The sequence below is a fragment of the Zootoca vivipara genome, chromosome 4 (assembly GCF_965207765.1).
Source record: "Zootoca vivipara chromosome 4, rZooViv2.hap1.1, whole genome shotgun sequence".
Lineage (NCBI taxonomy): Eukaryota > Metazoa > Chordata > Lepidosauria > Squamata > Lacertidae > Zootoca > Zootoca vivipara.
In genome coordinates this window covers 46295597-46317871 of record NC_142587.1, presented here as the reverse complement: position 1 = coordinate 46317871, position 22275 = coordinate 46295597, and the positions used below count along the sequence as shown (strand labels likewise).

At 43.9% G+C, this 22275-nt stretch overlaps 1 long non-coding RNA gene across 2 annotated transcripts in view; it reads right to left on the bottom strand.

The window, feature by feature from the left end:
• Positions 1–966: 966 nt before the first annotated feature.
• LOC148685930 (uncharacterized) overlaps positions 967–22275 on the bottom strand; it is a 128812-nt gene continuing 107503 nt past the window's right edge. For both annotated transcript variants that reach the window (XR_015949546.1, XR_015949547.1), the window contains 4 exons: positions 18552–18678; positions 16455–16571; positions 6772–6990; positions 967–4408 (listed from right to left, as the gene is read on the bottom strand). This is a non-coding gene — a long non-coding RNA (uncharacterized LOC148685930). The remainder of the gene's footprint in view (positions 4409–6771; positions 6991–16454; positions 16572–18551; positions 18679–22275) is intronic.

The window sequence follows — 22275 nt, the reverse complement described above, 5'->3', positions numbered from 1 at the left end:
TAAGGTGCCCAAAGTACAAGCCAACTGGCTACAGACTAAGCCCACAGCAACTATCTTGAAATGTTCACTCTCTTTTCAGAAACTGTTGTAAACAAACACGCTTGTCCAACATTCCAGGCCCTCCTCCTCCTCTGATCCTTAGGAAGACAGATTCATACAAGGAGCTGTCGTCGCAAGTTAACGGAATGCTGATCTAGTTTAGAGTCCACAGCAGGCTGCTAAACCCAATTACAATTCGCTTTTTGTTGGGCCAAAGTGAATCGGGGCTCTGGGGAGCATTATGGGGGAGAAACATTTCCTTTGTTAATGAATCCAGCCCTTTGTTCCACTGGAATCTAGACGCTGACAACTCGGCTGCTTCCTGAGATACATCTTTGTTCCAAGCCCAGGTGCAGAAGTCAGCCAGCTCTTCAAAAGATAACCCTCCACAAAAAGAGATGCTTTATTTCTTACTGGACCAGTTGTTTCTGACTGACCAGAATAGGATGTCTTGCTGGTATCAAGCATGCTCCTTTGGTGCACGTATATAAAAATATTATGGCACTTATATTTACATTGCATGGCATAATGAGTTGCGAGCAAACCAGATTGGTGTTGGGATTGTAAATCTGTTACAGATTATGAAGGTGAAAATAAATAAATAAATCCCAACAGACTTCATGGCAAAATGATTATTGATATCACCCCCCCACACACACACACTGCATCAGACCCCTGTTACATAAATTTTGAGATTAGAGATCTGACTGTCCCTTGAATTGTACACAGGGTTCTGTGTGGACCTCAGGAGTTTAATACAAGTGACTTTCAGGATGGCTGAGCCTTGACCAGCCTGAGCTGCATTTCAAATTTAATTCTCATGTGTTGTTCTTTCTGTGCATGGCAGCAGGAACAATAAATTTGGACGTGGATTTATTTTTCACCCTGCAGCCTGTCCTGACTAATTCCAGAGCATTCAGGTTGTTCTTTTGTTTTTCCGTTTTTATTTCTGCAGAGAAGAAATGTAGGTACAGCCAGTGTCACACATACAGGTGCATATTGTAGAGTTGGAGGAGGTGCAGAAAAAGGGCAACCAGAATGTTTGGAGAGCTGAAGAAAATCCCCTTTAGGGAAAGATTACAATATTTTGGGAGCATTTTAGTGTTAAAAAAATTCAAGTAAGGGGTGGACATGGTAGCATTTATAATTATCTACAGTGTGGCTAGAGAGCGGCATTTCTCCCACTGCATTGCAAAGGTATCTGCAAAGGTGACGTGAAGGCTGACAATATTAACCCTGCCGTGTGGATTCAATCAGTCAGGTCATGTATCCACAGCAGGGACCAGAGGAGGAATGACTACTGGGAGGAACACAGAGAGAAGGAACATCATGGTGCAGCAAAACTGGATACCTTCCTCTTCCCAAGCTGCAATAAAATATGTCTCTCCCCAGTCAGTATCTGCAGCCACAGCAGTCACTGTAACTCTCCAATGGTTTAACTTTACCCACAAAGGCATACTTTTCCACTGCCTCCCGAGACAGACAGATGCCAGGCAAGTATAATAACAAGAACTCAATGAACAGTGGGAGATTCAGGGCAGACAGAAGGAAGTACAGTGCTTCACACAGCACTTAGTTTAAGTATGGAATTGGCTTCCACAAGATATGCTTACAGTCTGTAACATACAGGGGTGTTGACTTGGGCCCCAGGTTATGGGTGCCCAATGGCGGCTGTGATGTAATGTGATGTCATGAAGTCATATTGCAGCAGAGGCACTTCGGAAGTTATGTCCAAGGCCTCACAAAACCTCCAACGCAACTTCCGGTTTCTACCAGAAGTTGCGTTCTGAGACCTGGCAGGGCCTTGGACGTTGCTTCGGAGACTGTGCAGGGTCTCAGAAGTGATGTCCAAGGCCCTACCAAGCCTCCGAAGACAGCTTCCAGTAAAAACCAGAAGTCATGTCAGAGGTCTTGCGAGGCCTCGAACATCGCTTCTGAGACTGTGCAGGGTCTTGGAAGTCACGTCCAAGGCCTCATGAGATCTCTGATGTGACTTTTGGTTTCTACTAGCAGTTGCGTTTGGAGACCTGGCAGAGCCTCCAACGTTGTCTGGGAGGTTGCATCAAGGCTCTGACGCGACTTCCAGTAGAAACCGGAAGTAGTGTCAGAGGCCTGCGTTGTAGGTGCCCTGGCATCCAGGGCCCCCTAGACATGGCACCTATAGTAACATAGATGACTTTAAAAGAAGATTAGGCAAACTGGTGGAGGATAAGTCTATCCCAACATTGACTATCCCAAGTCATGACAGATGCAGGTTTCCTCCAGAATCAGAGACAGCCTGCCTCTGAATACCAATTGCTGAGGAAAGGGCTATTGTATTGAAATCCTGTTTGGTGTACTGGTTAGAACCTAGGAGAGCAGAGTTCAAATCCCCGCTCAGCCAGAAACCTCTCTAGGTGACCTTGGGCCTGTTGTCTCTCAAATTAACCAACTTCATAGGGTTCTTGTGATGATAAAACAGAGAGGGAGAGAATCATAGAATTCTAGCTTTTTCAAGATGCACATTGGTGGGTTATGAAAACCAGCCCAACTGTTTTGACCAGTGACCATCGTAGGATGCAAACTATGAATATGAGCACCTTTGGCAATGCCCACCTTACTGTACAACTGCCAAGACTCTGAAAAGCTGTCATCTGTGTACTCACAGCCCAAGGCAACCTCCTAGGGAAGAATCCTTCACTGGAATCTCTTTGACTCATAAGTTCCAGAGCCTGAGGCACGTTGGAAGGTGGCAAACTTCGCAAAACTTCCGTGCGGCTCTCGTCCTTGGTGCTCTGCTTAGTGGTGAGGGGTTTTCCCCCACCATCCATGTGTTTAAGAGCTCATTACTCATATGGTGTATTCTGCTTTGACTGATGTGGTTCTGTCTGGCTGCAAATTGATTCATTTCCCCCTGAGCCAACTAGGCCTATGTGGTGGCTGTCTCTGGCCTCTCTAATTAAATTACCTATTAACATGGCAGGCCCAAGACATTTCTATGCTTAAGGTGAAGGACGAGATGGCACCTCTCCCAAAAGCCTGCTAAACTGCCCATTTTACTTTGATGCTAGCAAGAGGATAGTGCCCTCCACTGCACCTGAGGGGAGCAGTCTGACTTAGGGGGTGCAAGCCAGAGCACATGGCGCTCACAGGTCTCTGTCTACTCCCTGTCCCTCATCATCTGGGGGTTCTGGAATAGAATCAATTGACTTCTGCATGACTGAAATTTGTTTGTTTATTCATTTATTACTGCTTAATCCAACTTTTTCCAACCCAAAACCGTGACATGTGCCTTCTGGGATGTGCTCCCGGGTGAGTCACGTGATCCGTGTCTTGCTCTCACCCCCAAAAGCACTTTTCTCAGGCAAGAGCGCAGCCCAAGACCGTGAGATCACGGCACCAAAATGGCCACCAAGACCCCCCATTTTTCCAGGGTACTTGGAAGGTATGCTATCCTACCTTTTTCTCCAAGGAGTTCAAGGTGGCACACATAGCTCTACCACTCCTCATTTCATCCTCACAACCCTGTGAGGTAGGTTAAGCTGAGAGGCAACGACAGGCCCAAGGTCACCCAGTGACCTTCATGGCCAAGAAGGGATTTGAACCCTGGTCTGCAAGGTCTTAGTCTAAAGCCACTACACCACACTGGCTCTACTACTATGCAAAGGTAAGATCCCCATCCTTTATTCCACCCACTCTTTTGTCTCTGGCCTCCACTTATCACTGGTATGTGGCCTCTGGAAGACTCCCCATGGACTTGAAAAGGCTGCCTCCAGCACCTGGTTTAGGGGGGTGGGCCCACCAAGAGGCAGGACACTTGACATGGCAGTGACACAGAGAGCACTGAGATGTCCTGATGGGAGCAGAAGAAGCAACACTTGCTTCTTATGCGAGGCAGCTCTGCACTCTTTTCTGCTCACACGGGGAGGTGGGCTGCAGCCGCATCGCCCTGCTTTTCCTGAACAGAGATCCTATAAAGGCTTCAGTCAGTCCTCAAAATGTGTCACCCATGGCTCAGTCTCTTCATATTGTGCGGCTTGAGGAGGCACTAGAATTTTGAGAACCAGCTTGAAAACTGCTATTATCCTTGGCTCATTGGGTGAGCAAATCCTCAGGGGCTCTGTCAGGACAGTAAACACAACGGTAGCACTGGTTTTTGTAGCAAGTTTCATCCAGCTCACTCAATATGGCCTGTGGAGATGAAACCTCTCTCTCGCTGCATGCCACAGGCTTCAGTAGCATCATCCATTGTCTACGAGTAGAGTGGGTTGTCTTCAACTAAGTCATTTGTCCATTAGCCCCAATGGGCCTACTCTGAGCCTATAGTTGGCTATAGCCCAGTCTGTGCAGATGTGTTCCTTACTTGACTTCAGTAATGAAGTTTACAGAACTGTGAAAACAGAAAATGAGACATTTGTGTTTGAATGGGTTGTATCCACCTAAGTTAGACTAAATTAGCCATGTCCATTTCAAGTGGTCTTATCTGAATAGGACCAGCATTGGATTCAACCCATATATATATTTATATCCTCATTTACCCCCCTCTGTTCTCAGGTAGCAGGCATGGTTTTATTTCTATGTTGACATTTATACAGCTTGAGAGTAACTCTAATTGCTGCTTTTCAACTGTCAAGAATGCAGGTTTGACACCAATGTAACCCTTAGACTTAAAATGAGAGTACTCTGAGGGACCTTGTATGAGAACAGGAATCTCCTGCTGGCTTTCACTCTCCTCCTGAATTTCTTATATCTGCATGCATAGGGGCAAAAGAGTGAAATGTGGGGTGTGTGCCTTGAATTAGCTAATTAATATGTGGTCTGTAGCACAATTTAAAAAACAGGTTGCTTTCAATGGAAAACAATGATTTCAGATGCAGCCACAGCCATAGATGATTCCTGACTCTCATGCTGGCGGGTTGGAGGTCCTGAGGGGGCGCTTTTCATAAGTGGCGCTAAAAACACTTCTGAATCTGGAATACATTGTTTGCAAATATTGCTACTACTAAATAATAGTAATAATAAAAATAAAAAATATATACATTTTATAGCACTTTTGGAGTGTTCAGGGAGCTACTTCACGTATATTACCTTACTGTAATCTTTATAGCAACCCTCTAAAAAGAAGCCAGTGCTTCTATTCCCATATTACTGGGGGAAGGGAGAGATGCGGAGAATCGTGGCTTCCCTAAGGCCACCTAGTTTGCTCATGGCAAAGGCAAGATCTTAACTGGGGGTTCCTCATTTGTAGTTCAGTCTCTTAGCAACCACGCTATGCCGCTGCACAATATTGTTAGCGAATAATAGAAAGCAGATGAATGCCATATTTAAATGCAGTGTACATTGCAGTCAACATAGGTTTGCTTTCACTTTAGAGATGCAGGAAACGCAAACTCTGCTTTTAGTGTCTTTTGCACACACAAAAAGCTCTAAAAGGCGCAACATTGGAACCAATGTTTCATACAGAACACTGGTAATTCATTGGAAACATGCAGCTTGCAATGCCTAACCTATCCATTAGATGTCTCTAGTCTCCTGGAGTTGGAGAAGGAAGGCAGCAACCATGACAGCTGATGGATAAGTGAATAAAAGTGGAATTGGAAAGTGTTCATTCAGCCTTCTCTCTGGACGAAGTTCCAAAACAATTGGGAGGGTTTTTTTTCCTGAATGGGACAAACTGTTCAGAAGCAAACAGTTTTAACATTAGAATGTGTTGTCTTTGAAAAAACGAAACAAATCTTTTCTACATTACATTCACAATCCATTCCACGTTTAGGACTTGGAATTCGCATGATTTGAAATGGCATGAAATCAATGGGACTTGCTAGATCATTGCCCTATATATTGATACACGCCACCCCAATCTCTAAGCTAGGGTTGTCATATTTCAAAAACTAAAAACCAGGGCACCCTGAAAGTTGTTGAGCTTTACTTTTAAGTAAACCACCGAAATTGTTGTTTTTACCAAAACACAAAAAAATAATAATTTTTACAATTGACTTGCCAGGATCCAGGGCGAGGTACCACCTTTCAGAAATTCCCCGGGAAAATCAAGATGTATAGCAGTCCTTTCTAAGCAGTGTGAGATTCCAGGGGTTCCAGGCATTTACCCCAGGTCTCTGTCTCTTTTTGGACAATGAGGCATAGCAGAGACTGTGGCGTCTTTATGATCTATGGTTTCTTTACACACATATGCAACCTGAGCCTACAATGCAGGGGCTTACACAGTATTACGCCCCAAGAGATTCTTGCTTCTTCCATGGCCACAGTCTTGGATGCCAGCAAAAATCAGCCATGGCCCTCTGACAGCAGCTATTTTTCATCCAGCCCACATTATCCCCAAATTGCAATCCTAAAAACAACTGTTCTTCTCCCAGCTCTAAAACTCCACTTCAAGGGCTTTTGTCTTTCTAACAAATTTCTAAATTGACTAAACTAATGAAATTATACATTTCTAACCAATTCTAAATTGAGGGAAGGGCCCCTCTCATTTGACCTCTGGCAAAATGCTCTTTGTCACCTAATGATTCATCTTTAGTGGGCCATTCACCAGGCTAGCTCCTGGCTTGTATTTTAACATGCTAAATCCAGTGTCTGGAACCCATAAATTAGAAAGGAGGGGCACAGGAATTTTGAGGGGGAGTCCAGGCACCCCACGAACTCATTACAGTATTTTGTTTTGTCTGCGGTTTGTCAAAAGATTCTTTTTTTAAAAAAAAAAGATGGCTTAAGTTGTTGAAGAAACTAGTTACCTACTTTGCTTTGAAGTGCTGAGGCAGAAGAGATTCAATCACAGCCTTCTAAGTCACAATGGTGCTTACACTACTGAAGGACTTTTCAGATGTTAAGAACAGGTGGAAATAGCGTGGATATTCTGAGAAAGAAGCTCCTTAGACAACTGTCACTCTCCTAGTCCCTCAACAAATAATCAAGGGCATCTTGTGCCCGAAGTCACATGATGAATCAGCTGCAATACTGGGATGAGACAAAATAATAATAATAATCCTGCAAACTTCATACAACATCATGTCCTGATGGCCAGATATTGGTATTGTTATTCTATGACCCTATTTTCCTGTAGAGCAGGGATAGAGAACCACCAGCCCTAGACCAGGAGAGTGTGAAGAGTAGCAAAGAGTAGCATCTATTATTTGCAGCTGGCTTACTAAAAGTAATTAAGAATGCACGTAAATGTTTCAGTGAATGAAGGTCTCTAAGGCAAAAAGACAAGGCTAGGAAAAACTGTAAAGCACTAATTGCATTAATTGCAATCAATTTGGGAGAGTTTTCTTCCTCCTCTTATGTCAATAAGCATCTGAAAGCCATGTGCCAAGAAACATGCCAGCTTTCAGGGCCAATGCTATGGCTTTTGCTGCTTTTGTTTCATTGAAGTGAATGGACCAAGAGCAGCAGAAATATGCCACTATTGCTCTTTCTTCCCCCATCCTTTAGTATTGTTGTCGGCTAGATTAACTATAACTCAAGGACAGGGAAGCTGAGGCCCTCCAGATGTTGTTGGGTGACACCTCCCATCTTCCTAACCCTATTGCCATGTTGGTTGATGGGAACTGAAGTCCAACACGCAGGTCAACTCAAAAGGTAGGGGTGTGGAACTGGATCCAGCTGTAGGCCAGACCCTTATCTCTACTATCTCTGTGGGCCAAATTTAAGAGCTGGCTGGGGCTGCCCACATGCCAATCACCTGCCATCACAATGATGTCAGGTGGCATGGTCCTTTGAAGTCTTGACAATCAGCTGATTGTCCCTGAGGGTCCCTGCAAAAAAATCTTTGAAGCCCTGGCAACCAGCTAATTCTGTGCTGATCAGTTTCAGAAGCCTGCACAGCCCAACATAATACGTATATATGGCACCTGGTGATTGACAGGTGACTGTGGCTTGACCAAAATGAACTGGAGGACCAAATGGGGAGACCTGGTGGACCTAATTAGGCCCATGGGTTGGCATTTCCTCTCCCCTGCTGTATAGGATTGCAGCTGCATGTACCTCCATGGCCTCTTATATCATATATATATATTTGTAAAATGCCCAGCATCATGATAGATAGTGTGTGTGGAAGGAGGGTTTCTATATTACACTGGTGATGGTGTGTGTGTGTGTGTGTGTGTGTGTGTGTGTGTGTACACACACACACACACACACATACATGCGCGCGCGCACACACACACACACACACAACACTGTGGAATCACTGTCAATGAGGATCTGGCCCCTCACTGCCAGAGCCAAAGAGTAGGTTTGGGTGCAGGCAGCTGCAACAATGTGCTCAAAGTTGATTGCTTGACTTTCCCCCACATTGGGCTGAATGACAATCATTGCTTTATACGGAAGGAAATAAAAGGGTTTACTGAGGGACACAACTGACAAAGAAGTGAAATCTGCTTCCTGCCCTTGGTGAATTCAGCAGTGAAGAAAAAAGGCAGCTGCTCTCTGCACTGTTGTATTCTGAGTTCTGTTACTTGGTCATACTTGTAGGGAGAGTGGAATAACGTGTTTTGAACTAGCTTATAGATAGATATGATCTTAGGGGTGCCGCGTGACCATTCATTGTTAGGCTGATTGCTCGCTAATAATCGGAGGCAAACTGATTATTAAAAATAATAATAATAATAATCAAAGACAATCAGTTGATGTTCTCTGAAGGCAAGTTAATGAGTAGGAATCACTTTCCCTAACCCTTTGGAAGATAACATCCTTCAGCTAGGGGGAGGAGCAGAGAAATAATTGTGGTTTTGCAGACTGAATTGGAAGGCGAGAGAGAGAACTGCGAGGTTAGCTGGCCTGGGAGCAGCAGAGGGTCCTCACTACTGCGCTCTGGGAGTGTGAAGCTAGGTCAGCAGTTTTGGACACTCCTGTGAAAAATCTACCTTTGCTATGCTCTGCTTGTGTGTGTGTGTGTGTGTGTGTATGCGCACGTGCATGCACACATTGGGGGAGGGGGAGAGAACATTTATTAGCAGTATTTCATTCCCAGAGCCATTTATATAATTTGCAGATCTTACCCTAAGTCCGCATAACTCCCCCACCTTAAGAATCTAAGTTCTTTGGGTAGGATTGGTAGGTTGTTATAGGAGATTTTCAGTCAAACCAAACAGCATATATCTATGCTAGTTAGTAAATGAAGGGGTTAAATTGTTGGGGACTACAGAGCTGTAAATTGTTAATGAAGGCAAGGCTAGGTCATACCCCTTCACCTTCAGGGAGGGAAGCAGGGTCCCCATATCTCCTCTTCAAACCATGTAACTGAGCAGATGTCTGAAGCTGGGGCTACAAATTCAGACTGCATGTTTGAAACTGCATTTTTTAACCAAGAATACCTTGCCTGTGTTGTGTCTGCTGTAGCATTGAACAATGCATGAGTGAAACCTCTGTAAGTAAAGCATTTAAGCTTACTTAACGTTGTACTCTATTCCTTCCAAGAGAAGTAGAGGCAGAGGAGCACACTGTAAGCGCTTAAGACCTAATATTTCCCATGCTTTGCAAACACTGCATGTATATCTGTTCAAAACTCTGCTGGGGCTCTTTTGACTAGAGAGTGAACCAAGCCCCATGCTTTTTTGAAATCAGGCAGTCAGCCATTTTTTTTCTTTCGTGGTTTCCTGCACAAGTGGGCCTTCAGGATTAATTGGTATTCAGCAGTTATTTCCCAACAGTAACAACCTGGAGGTTCATGCTGTAGTTTTAAAGTGGAAGCCAAGGCAGCTATAGCTTCTGCTCCTGTCCATTTCCCCCTCTTAGTCCATTTCTCTGTCTGAGTCCTCCCTTGCCTGCTGTAACAAGCAGGAATCCAGGTGTGCTGCACAGCTGACAAAGAAGGGAGGCAGCAGGACTAGATGAGAAATGGATAGGGGAAGACACAGCTCTCACTGCATGGGGAGATTTAAAGGCACATCGTGGATCTTCAGGTTGCAACCTGCCATTCCTACCCATGACTTACTTGCTAACACTGATAAGCAATTCAGGCCAAATGCTTTTTCACACACAGCCAAAAGCATTGCCCCCTCCTCCTAAGTGGTAGTTCAAAGAGTCTCCAGGTCCCATTTTAAACCAATGCCTGTTTACCTCCTATCAGTATATACACCAGTTTAAAGGCCTCTGCCGTAAATGCCCTGTGAACTGAGCTGAGCAATCTTGTCACTAAGAATTCCACCTTTCAGGCAGGCAGGACTTGGGTGCCTTCAACAGCTGTGTGGCCAGCAGAAAACCAATCCATGGTGCTTTCCTCAATAGGTATACTCTCATGCTTGGAAAAACTGCCTTGGGTGAACTTCTCCCAGCAGCCCCAGAGCCCTGCCAAGAAAGAGGTGGTGATCTTGTTCATTTGTTCTGTCCTAAACTGATCTCCCACTCTGGGTCACTGTAGGAAGGCCTGGTCAGCTGGCTAAAACCTTTCTAAAATAGATGTGTACTTGGATTAACACATGAGCTATGCACAATGGAAGGGCTATGCGGAGAAAGATTAATTAATGTTTATCTGACTGCTGCCAAACCTCCCATTTAAAAAAGTTAACTGAAGGGCATGAAGGAAACCCTAAGTGTAGGAAATTTATGGCATGCACTGTGACCTTGTTCTGATCTGAAGTCACTGCCACTTCCCTCTTTGGCTGAAAAAAACACTGCTGTAGCTCTCCCCAGACTATTTACTTACTATCTGGTTTATAAGATGTGTCTTATCTAAGTTGCTCAGTGTATGTGTAGATTTCCAGTAAAATATAGTACTGCCCCTTTCACAAAGGGGCAAAAGGAAAAAAACATTCTCCCTAAAACAAACAACCCCACACAGCCACCCTAAAGCAGGCTTTGCATTGTGACCCGAAAGATAGCAGACTAATGTAACACCCACTAAATTTAGTATAATTATAAATAAGTTAACTGATAAAATTCTCCCAACACATCTTTCGTTTTACCAACTTTGTTCTGTGAAATAAATATTTCTTATATGTTCAGCTTCTGCCAGAGTCTCCAAGTATCAAGGTTTTACCTCTCTCACACACACACACACCCCAAAAATTTTTTACCTCACACAAAAACCATAAGATAACCCATGGTGGTTATACATTTGTACCGTATACAGAAGTGGGATCCGCTTGAGATCCAGTTCAATTGGTGGGAGAGGTGGGAATCTGCTTCAGATCCCAAAGATGGAAAACAAACAAATATGTGTTTATGCCTAGTAAAACTTCATGCAGAAGTAAAGCTATGTCTGTTAGTGTCTGAGAGAAGGGAACTCTGTTGCTGAATCAAATGTTCATACCGTAATACCAGAGTTCCACGGCCATCCACTGAACCTAAATTTCAGAAGATTCGAAACAGAAAAAAAACGAGACCTTTCTTCACACAGTGCATAGAATCTGCATCCACAAAATGTTGCGATGGCCACCAGTTTGGACGACTTTAAAAGAAGTGTAGACATTCAATGGAGGATAAAGTTGTCAATAGCTGCCAGCCAAGACAGCTACCTACTACTCTGGGTATTGAAGACCAGGTGATGCCTCTGGGATTCACAAGTGGGGAGAGTGCTGTTATGCTCAGGTGGGTCCTGATTTTGCTCTTCCCACAAGCATCTGATTGGCCACTGTGAGAATAAGATGCTGGGCTAGATGAGCTTTGGTGTGACCCAACAGGTCTCCTCTTATGTTTTTTATTCAACGGCTGCTGCTCCAAGGCAGTAGGAACAATGAAACTAGAGAGTGCTCTAGCTCTCAGCAGAACCCTAAACCAGAAGAAACCCTAGTGACTTCATATTTCTTCTAGAGTTGCAGCCTGAGTGATAAAGTGGCCATTTCTTGCCCCTATGGGTGGGGATATTCGTCCATCTGATTGATATCAATGTTCACCTCAAAATATTGGTTTTTCCCCCCCTTCTTCATTTCATGCAGAGGTGAGAAACCTATTTTGGGGCTGAAAATCACATCATTTGGGTGGAAAGCTATTGAGAGCTGCAATCCAATAGTGAGCAAAGACCCAAAGTGGGTGAGAATGGCAAGGGCATACCTGGGGGTTGGCTAGGTCAGACCCTGCCAAAGAGCACAGGCCCAGAGTGGGGGGGAGCAAAAATATTACCTCTCTGCTCTGGCTCAGCATGGCTAGCAGCCCACCCATCCACCTGCATGCTTCCCTGGCCCCTCTCCACTGCTCTGGGCAACTACACAAGATGGGGAGGTACAGTGCAGCTCTTTGCCAAGGATGCCCAGATATGCCACTAGAGACTGGGCAAGACACAATCATGTACACTTCGCACACATACACCTGTCACACAGTGAAGACAGACAGGCTTCTCTCTCACACACATAATCTCTCTCCACTCCCCCTCCCCCCTTTTCCCTCCCTCCTCACTCCCTTCTCTTTGTGTCTGGTTGTGGAATGAGCGAGGAGAACTAGCAGACCAAGTGGGGTGTTTGAGCCCCTAATCCTCCCCACTGCCCCCCCCCCCCCGCCCCTGGTCTTTAGCTTTATAAAGTATGTGAGTGTATTCTGAGTCATTCTTGAAAGTATCTCTCCCTCCATTGTTCTCTGTCAAGTGCTGGAAAGGCCAAGAGCTAATTATCAAGATCATGCTCTTGAAAAAGTGTGTTGCAGACAGTGTTTCATAAATTCAGGTACCTGATGAAGTGGGCCCAGGTCCATGAAAGCTTCTGACTGCCATAATAAAAATTGTTCATCTTTTTAAGATGCACGGGATTCTTTGTTATGATATCATCATAAACTTTTGAAAAGCTTAGAGGAGCATTTTAGCTCTGTCCCCTGACCTAAAATCCCCCATCCCCTGGGCCAATAAAACTAGGTCAGCCACTCTTAAATTTGGATTCATTCAAATCACATTCCTCAAGGTATGTTAAAAGCAAAAAAATGCTTGTCAAAAACACCTACAAAAGTGAGACACTTCATGTTATCACGCTTAAGGCAAGAGAGACGGGATTAAAGCCTGTTTTCAGTCTATTCTGTATGTAAGTTAGGATAGGATCACAAAGATCTGCTACTTTTGTCACTCAGGCTAATGCTAACTATGGAGCAAACAAGGTAAGTGTGGATTTCAGAGGGCAAAAGGGCAACTATGGCAGTGTTTTTCAACCTTTTTTGGGCAAAGGCACACTTGTTTCATGAAAAAAAATCACGAGGCACACCACCATTAGAAAATGTTTAAAAAATTTAACTCTGTGCCTATATTGACTATATATAAAGTAATTCTCCCACGGCACACCAGGCAACATCTCGCGGCACACTAGTGTGCCGCGGAACAGTGGTTGAAAAACACTGAACTATGGGACTGAAAATCCAAAGTGCTCTGGGACAATTTAGCAGCTCAGCTCTTGCTGGCTTACTGTAACTGCCTGTCACATTATTTGGAAACTCCCTGGATGGATGGATAAATAAATAAATGAATGAATGAATGCTCTGCTAACACTTTAGAGCAGGGGCAAGTGAACGTTTTCCAGCCTGAGAGCTGAATTCCCTCGGGAACAGCCTTCTGAGGGTCTGCATGCCAGAGGTGGGTGGGGTCCAGGGGTGGCCTATCCCATTTCACCACCTGAGGCGAAACAAGTGTTGCCCTGAGCTTCCATAAAGCACCCACCCCTCTTTTCTCATCAGGATTACTAGATACAAAAGGAAATAGGGCTCCTGCACGTTTAATAAATCTATACACAAAGGAACGTTAGCAGACACATACCATAGCTTTCTTCCTCTGCCAAAAACGCCCACTTCTGCAAAGCATTTGAAGATACCAAAGCCCTTTCTTCCTTTGCACCTTGCCATCCTACCTTGCAAGCAAGTGAAGCTGTCAGAAACCGCTGGAGCCAGGAACTTATAGTCTTCTAAACATTTTTGTTGTTGCTGTTAAAGGAGAAGGCCCCTGTAATATCAGAGGCAGTGCTGTACGCGGGCGGGGGGGGGGGGGGAGTGGCAGAGATTTGCTAGTGCTTGCAATTTTTCCCTTTAAAACTTTTCTGCGCCTGTGAGTAAGCGCTATGAACACAGTGAGACTTGCTCCTGAGTAAGCAGGCAAAGAGTCAGGCAACACTGCAAGTGGGGTGAAGATTAAGGTTACCAGATGTCCCCATTTCCAGGGGACAGTCCCCAGATTTACAAATCAGTCCCCTATCATTTCCACTATCATTCCGACTGAAGTTGAAGTGTCCCCGGAATCATTGAAAAAAATCTGGTAACCTTAGTGAAGATGAGGACACACACACACACACACACACACACACACACCACTTGGCTGGTCTGGCAGGGAAGGTTGCCATCTTTTTAAGGACCTTGCTCCCCTGCCTTAACAGCAGCCTGACACACTTACATTTGGGAGCCAAAGCTTCTCCTGCCAAGGAGATAAGCAACAGAAAAACTTCTGCTGCTAAAATATCTGTGTTGCCAGCTATTATTAAAGGCACAGAAATGGGACCGTTAACAAATACAAAAAGGTGGCTAGTCTAACGAGGGTTGCCTTTTATCTCTTGGGCCTTATCCAGGCTCCATTGCTATGCTAAATGACAAAGAAGCTGGGATGTAATGGTTGCAGGAGTTACCCACTGGTTTGGCAGTTCAGTCCCATAGTTGCCCTTTTGGTCTCTGAAATCCATACTTACCTTGTTTGCCTCCTACTGTTTGGACTGGCAAGAATCAGCATGGAGATGTGCTGCAGGCAGAGTGCTGAATCAGTGCACCCAGCGCCCCAGAAAACCACTGTTTTTAGCACTGGAAGCCGTCATAGTGTGAGTGTTCCTTGCTCAACAGTCTCTGCTCTCTTTTTTCTTTTCGTTTTATAGGTAACATTTGCATCCAGCATTATTGTTGGGCTAAAGATAAATCACTTTTATGTCGGTGCTAAAATGCTCTTTGGAACGTCATACCCTGTTTCTCATATTTTAAGACATACCCATAAAATAAGCCATAGCAGGATTTTTAAGCATTCAAGGAATATAAGCCATACCCCGAAAATAAGACATAGTGATAGGCGCAGCAGCAATGCCGGCTGCGGCAGGAGGAGGAGGAAAAAAATAAGACATCCCTTGAAAATAAGCCATAGTGTGTTTTTTTGAGGAAAAAATAAATATAAGACATGTCTTATAATATGAGAAACACGGTACTTAAACAGGTTTCGTTCTCCTTCATTTGTTTTTTTTTTGCTGCTGCTGTTTGTCCCCTTTGTCCCACCAGAGATGTAACAACTTAGCGGCTTAGCCCAAGCTTAAAATAGCTTTCAAGGACAAGAGCTCTGCGCTGTCCTCTTCTGAGCAGCAAATACCTTTTGCTCCACAGAATGCCTTTTCTATCCCCCCCCCCTTATGTCATAAATTCCATCTTCTAAAGGCAATGAGTATTGCTGTCTATTGCCAAGGTAATTCAGACCTTAATTGGGGCTCAAGGGGGCTTGGTCTTAAAACTTGTTTCAATGTGATACCTAAACGCTATGTCAGGAGTGGGGAACTTCAGACCAGGAGCTGAATCCAGCCCTCCAAGGCTCTCCATCAGCCCATTGGGACTCTCTCTGCAGGCCACACCTCCTTCCTCTCCATACCCCTCACTCAGCCTCACCCTTCACTGGTCCTGCTTCACTTGAGTGTTTATGCCAGGCTTGAATCCATCCTTGAACTCTGCTGGGGTGGAGGATAAAAGAGGGATATGTGAGCATGTGAGGGAATGAGCCTACTGTGCAAAAGTAAATTTTACGTTTGTTGTTCTGCCCACTTTTGACTCTTTCCCAGGTGGCTTCCCAGAAGGGAATGCAGCTTTTCTCTACATTGTGTGAAGAACAGAGTTCCTGTGAGCATCTGCAGAGTACCTGAAATGCTCCCCTGAGTAGCATCCTTGTAGAGCACTCCCATATGTATCAGAGGGTATAAGATTCAGGCTGCCTTGAGGTGCGGCAGCTCTTCTTTTAAAAACGAAACACTATATTTTTGGTTAGAACACGGGAAATCTTTGATGTTTCCTACTGCGAAGATTAAAAGGAATATTGCAGACTGTTTAAACATTAAATCAAAGATTGTCAAACATTGTCACCATGACCCTTCAAGATTTAAGGCTGAAATCTTATGCGCACACTTACTCCGGCTGGAGTAAGTGCCACGGAAATCGGCAGACTTACTTCTGCTGTTTTCGCTTTGTATATTATGAGTCCCCTTCAACACAATGGCATGGATCCTAGATGAGTTAAGGAAGTTTACCATACTGGGATGTTGTTAGATGCCTAGGCCCATAGATACACATTTGTATAAAATTGGTGTGTGTGTGTGTGTGTGTGTGTGTGTGTGTGTGTCTGTCTGTCTGTCTGTCTGTCTGTCTGTCTGTAAATCATTACTAGAATTTAAATTTCACACAAGGTAAGCTGACTGATTTTCCATCTAAATCACTCAAGTAGCATTTTCAGTTTGTTTGCTATCCCCCTACCCCACATGACCCAAGTTGCTCAGTTAATTTACCCTCACAGAAGCAAAGTTTCTTGTCCTTCCTCTTGACTGCAGCCAACTGGACCCGCAGAAAAGCCTCTTTCTTCAGGGCCAGAGACCCTCGTGAACAATCAGAGATTAGTGTTAGATCTAGACACATCAAAGAAGCAATAAACGCATTGTAAACTTCATACTGTACAGGGAAGTTCGGTTGGGGGAAAACAGGACTCCACAGCGCCATCTGGTGTCATAGTAAATATAAAGCATATAAAGTGTTTTATCTTTGCAAATGTAGGCGTGGAGAGGGTTGTGGGAGGTGAGAATTGCACAAAACTGGGACCTTTTCTCACTTCCCTAACAGCACCTTGTGCCCCAGGCCACATTGTTCTGGAGGGCGGCTACCCAGAAAGGGAGTTGCATTTGGGGAAAGAGACAAGAAACTTCCCTTCTGTAAACTTCCCTTAATTTAAACCTATTTTAGGATCCAAGCAAATTTCTTATGTGGAAACCCAGCAACTAGCATAGAAATCTGCCTGCCAAGTAAGCTCAATATTCTGGCAGTGGCTCTTTATCAGTCCTACTTAGAGATGCTGCGGATTGAACCTAGGACTTTCTGCATGCAGAACATCATTTCTACTCCTGATCTACAGCCCTTTAATCCAAATTTAAAAACTTAATCTAATTCTGAAGACTGGACTGTTTTTTTTGGACACTTCCTTGTCATAGGGTGTGATGCTTTGTTTCTCCCAGAGGAAAACAACAGCAGGATGTCTCCTCAGAGAGACAGAACACAGCTTTGATTCCTTGTTCCTGTGAGAGAAAGCAAAATGGCACTGGCCTTTGTGCTCAGTAATCACGGCCTTGGAGTGAAAATGAAGTGCATTCAGCCTTGGAGTGAAAATGAAGAATGCTATAGCTGCCGGGGAAGAGGGCTGGCTCTCATCTACTGCTCAATCTTACCCAAAGGCTGGATTGCTGGATATGGCAGATCAGATCCAAAGCTCATTGTAGCCTCAGATTTACAGGATGCTGCTATTTAATATCCGTCTTTGTTCTCTCTTTTATGTGTGACCTAAAATGCAATTTTGCACCAATATGAAATTTGGTGATACTCCAGAATTGGAAGCTTTTCATTTTGAACATTCACTCTGTTCTCAGTTCTTTTCTATCTTTCCCAAAACTCACATCCTAAGCCATCAAATTCAAATAATATCCTTAGTTAAGAGGGGATTTACAAAAATATAAATTCTAGGGTAGAATGTAAGCAAATTCAATAATTTGCTTGAAGATCATTCCCCCCAAAACCTTTTAATTCCAAGCAGATGCCTTCTTGCCACAGAATAAGCAGAATGTGAGCAAAGATTAGGTGAACATTCCTCAGCTAATGTATTGCTCCTAAGTTTTCTTCAGCCAGGAGGGAGCAATTCAAAGTCCATCCTAGTGCAGCCTTAGCCTCACGCACTGCTCAGGGAAGCATGGGCTCCACATGCATAGGACGGCAAGGATTGTTATACATTCTCAGAGAACCTCTGAATGGGCATTTCATCTGATGAACAACATAAGCAACTATCTATCTATCTATCATCTATCTATCTATCATCTATCATCTATCTATCTATATCATAGGTATATTATTTATGGCAAAGACAGCAATAGTTTCAGTTATGGACACAAAGGAGCGAACTCCTAGGGGTCAAGGTCACTTCACCCCTCCCCAATGAATTATTTGAGGAGGCCAGGCCCCCCCAAGTAGCTGGGCATTGCCATTCAAATGGGGGTGCACGCCATGTCATGTGATCAATTATGTGGGGTGGGGCTAAACTGCCCTTCCCCGTATTTTATTCAAGTTGGCACCCCTGTATGAACATCATGAAACTGAACAGAAAATTTCACATTCCGATTCCTATGCGGAGCATGAACACATATTCTAAGTTTCTTAACAAAGTTTTCCCCGTTCACTGTAAATGTAGGGCAAGACACAGAGTTACCGGGAAGTTACTGAGCTGTTATCCTGTTTCATATGCAGCTATACAAAGTGTCTGTAGCTTGTGGATCGCAGAGGGCTGGAATTGCAGGATTTCTTCCATAATACTTGAATGAATTTCCTACTTCCTTCTCCTTCATTCTCACCTTGGGAAAGGAAACATCTATTTTGGATCTCTCTCCATCCAAGATGCAAGAGCAAGGTTGGTGCATCTCCTCCTTAGTTACCGTATTTAGAAGTACTGTAGGACCTTTCTTATCAAGCATGTGTTCCCTGCAATAAAAGAAGATTTCTTGTTTTCCTAAATTTAGAGCTTCATTGTAATCACAGTGATCAGTGTTAGATTCAACTTTTGCTGATGCATATAAACTACAAATGTCATCAGCCTGGGGGAAAAGCATGTGGTGGGAAGAGTCCAGAGGACCAGAAAGAGAGGAATGGAAGGCTGCATTTGACCCCACAATCCCCATCCTTGCCATAAAGAGGAACAATTGAGGTTATCTGTAAGCACACTTGGGCTTATACGCTCATAAATTATAATGTCAGTAAATCCAAAGACTAAACATGACTATCTGATACAGAAGCATAGATTAACCACAGCCTTGGATTCCAGCAGAAATCAAACATTGCTGTCAAACATTGCTCTGACTCTCCAGCTAGCTGCTTTATTTCTAGGTCACATCACTGCTACTCTGCTCCAAACTCTGCCTTCATCCTTTGAACTAAATGAGCTGGGGGAGAGTCCCCACCCATTTGCCATCTCACACAGAGCCCCTTTCCTTTGTTTCCCTTAATGGCCCATCACCCAGGCGACCACCTCAACGCAGGAAGCAAACCTGGCTTATATTTTAACACTTGCTGGATGCAGGGGTTAGAGGGGTCTTGCCTGCAGCCTACGTAATTCCTCCCCCCTCAAAACTCATAACAGTATTTTCTTGGAAGGAGAGTAGCTGTGTGAAGACAAAGGTGGTTTGTTTCTGTTAACCCTTCCAGCCACTGGGTGCCACTATTAGTTTGCTAGCTTTCTTGAAGTCTTGCAACTTGACCATCACAGAATATGCAAAGAAGTGATTTGTATGAGCAGACCAACACACGTTCACTCAAGTGTAAGTCTCTTTGCTTTCAGTGGGACTCCAAAATCAGAGCGTTCATAGAAATGCAGGTTTGTTTTTCTGACAATAATTTCCATAGGGGTAGTACTGTTAATCTGTATTGGAGGAGGAGGAGGAGGAGGAGGAGGAGGAGGAGGAGGAGGAGGAGGAGGAGAAAGGCCAAGGCTCTTGTGGCCCCTTAAAAACTAAGGCATTTGTTATGTACCCCCAAACTCAGCCCTCCAGATGTTCTGGGACTACAACTCCCATCTTCCCTAGCTAACAGGACCAGAGGTCAGGGATGATGGGAGTTGTAGTCCCAAAACATCTGGAGGGCCGAGTTTGGGGGTGCCTGCTCTTCAACTTCTATGGCCCTTCTCCAAGGGTTTTAAAGGATTCCTTATACATGTATATCTTTGAATTCAAATATGTTGTCATTGTTCTGCTGGAATATGATCATTTGGACAGTGAAATGAAAACACAGGAAAAGACACAGAGATAGCATTTAAAAATGACCCCTGGATGTTCATTTGAAAGCACAAATCATCCCATGAAAAACAGGAAAACCATGTATACAGAATTACACTGGAAATGGTCTCCATGTGCCAGAACGTGGTCATTGTGAAGGAATATATAACTTGAGCCTTGGAATGCAATTCTAGGGATAAAGTTCTGCCTGCTTCCTGCTTTTTTATAATATGCCAGAAAGAGAACCTAAGATCCATTTGTTTCTTTGACAGTATGGAGTGGAACACATTTGTAGGGATGGAATCCTGATGGAACTATGCATAAGTCTGACACTGTCTGCTATCATCCAGAACTGCAAATGGCGTTGTTGCTCTCTGCTTCTATGCTGGTGAACACCATATGTCTTTGGCTCACTATTATATGCCCCTTGTAGAATTCTGAAGCAAAGTGTCTCTGTTTACTGTCAGAAGAGCCATCAGCACCCTCAGCTTCCATTCAGCTTTTCCATCATATTTTTAATGGGACTAAATGCTGTATGTTGTCATGAACCTGGAGATGAACACAGGGATGTCCCTGGTTTAGATAAGCCATCCCAGTTTCTGATTTGATCCCAGAAGGCCCCACTTTTCCTTAGGCTGTCCCTGTTTTCATTGGAGAAATGTTGGAGGGTATCCAATGTTGGAAGGAGTTATCTGACCCCCAAGCAGTCTGAAGGCAATCCTGTATAGGGAAGTGGTTTTGTTTTTTAATGTTTAATGTTTATTATGTTTTTATATATATTGAGAGCTGCCCAGAGTGGCCAGGGCAACCCAGTAAGATGTGTGGGGTATAAGTAGTAAAATCATCATTATGGAATGGGACATCCCTATTTTCATTGGAGAAATGTTCAAGGGTATGTGAACAGTGACACAGACACAGACCTAGAAATTCTGGGCTGCATCAATAGGAGTATAGCATCTAGATCAAGGGAAGTAATAGTACCACTGTATTCCACTCTGGTCAGACCTCACCTGGAATACTGTGTCCACTTCTGGGCACCACAGTTCAAGAAGGATATTGACAAGCTGGAACGTATCCAGAGGAGGGCAACCAAAATGGTCAAAGGCCTGGAAACAATGCCTTATGAAGGATGGCTTAGGGAGCTGGGTATGTTTAGCCTGGAGAAGAGAAGGTTAAGGGGTGATATGATAGCCATGTTCAAATATATAAAAGGATGTCATATAGAAGAGGGTGAAAGGTTGTTTTCTGCTGCTCCAGAGAAGCGGACACGGAGCAATGGATTCAAGCTACAAGAAAGAAGATTCCACCTAAACATTAGGAAGAACTTCCTGACAATAAGAGCTGTTTGACAGTGGAATTTGCTGCCAAGGAGTATGGTGGAGTCTCCTTCTTTGGAGGTCTTTAAGTGGAGGCTTGACAGCCATCTGTCAGGAATGCTTTGATCGTGTTTCCTGCTTGGCAGGGGGTTGGACTGGATGGCCCTTGTGGTCTCTTCCAACTCTATGATTCTATGATTCTATGAGGTGCAGCTGGGAAACAATCGGTTGAAAGTGGAAAACATCTATGTGACTGTAAGGGGAAGATCTGGATTATTATGAATTTGGAGAGACGATTTGAACTTTAGAAAAAAGACGGCAGTGGACGGTTGCGAGGAATCCCCAATTTCTTGAAGCATGGGAACCCCCCAAAAAAATTTTCTAGATGATTTGGCATAACATTCGGTTTGATTGATATATATATGTGTATAATTTGAAATAATGAATGTGATATAATTGGTTTTAATTGGAAAATTAATAAAATATATTTTTTTTTTAAAAAAAATGATTCTATGAGGTGCTGCTTTGTCACCAGACCCAGGGCATGCGTGGACGGATAAGGACAATTGTTCATTTTAAAAGCATGCTAACAGGATGCTGCATAATTTACTGTGGAGATGCAACACACTGTTTATTGATATAAGTGTTATGATAGATGGTATCTACCAGCAAGGTCTATGAAAAACCTGACAGGTGCCAACCCTCATCTAAGGCGCTAGACAGGTAAGGATAATACAGTAAAGAGCTCACACAACGGGGTTGTCGGTAGCGCATCTTCTGCTAAATTTGTACAACAGAACTGAAATGCACTTGGGCAAATGTAATAAAGGAATAAGGGCATTTTCAATATGTGATACTTAAAATTGGTTTGCTTAAATCAGTCTCGGATGCAAATATAAAAGCTACCTAGGGTGGAATGTACCTTTTGGTTCCTCTTCTACGTTAACAACATTTAAAGACATTTGCACAAATAGTGTCGGGGACCAGGACCAGCC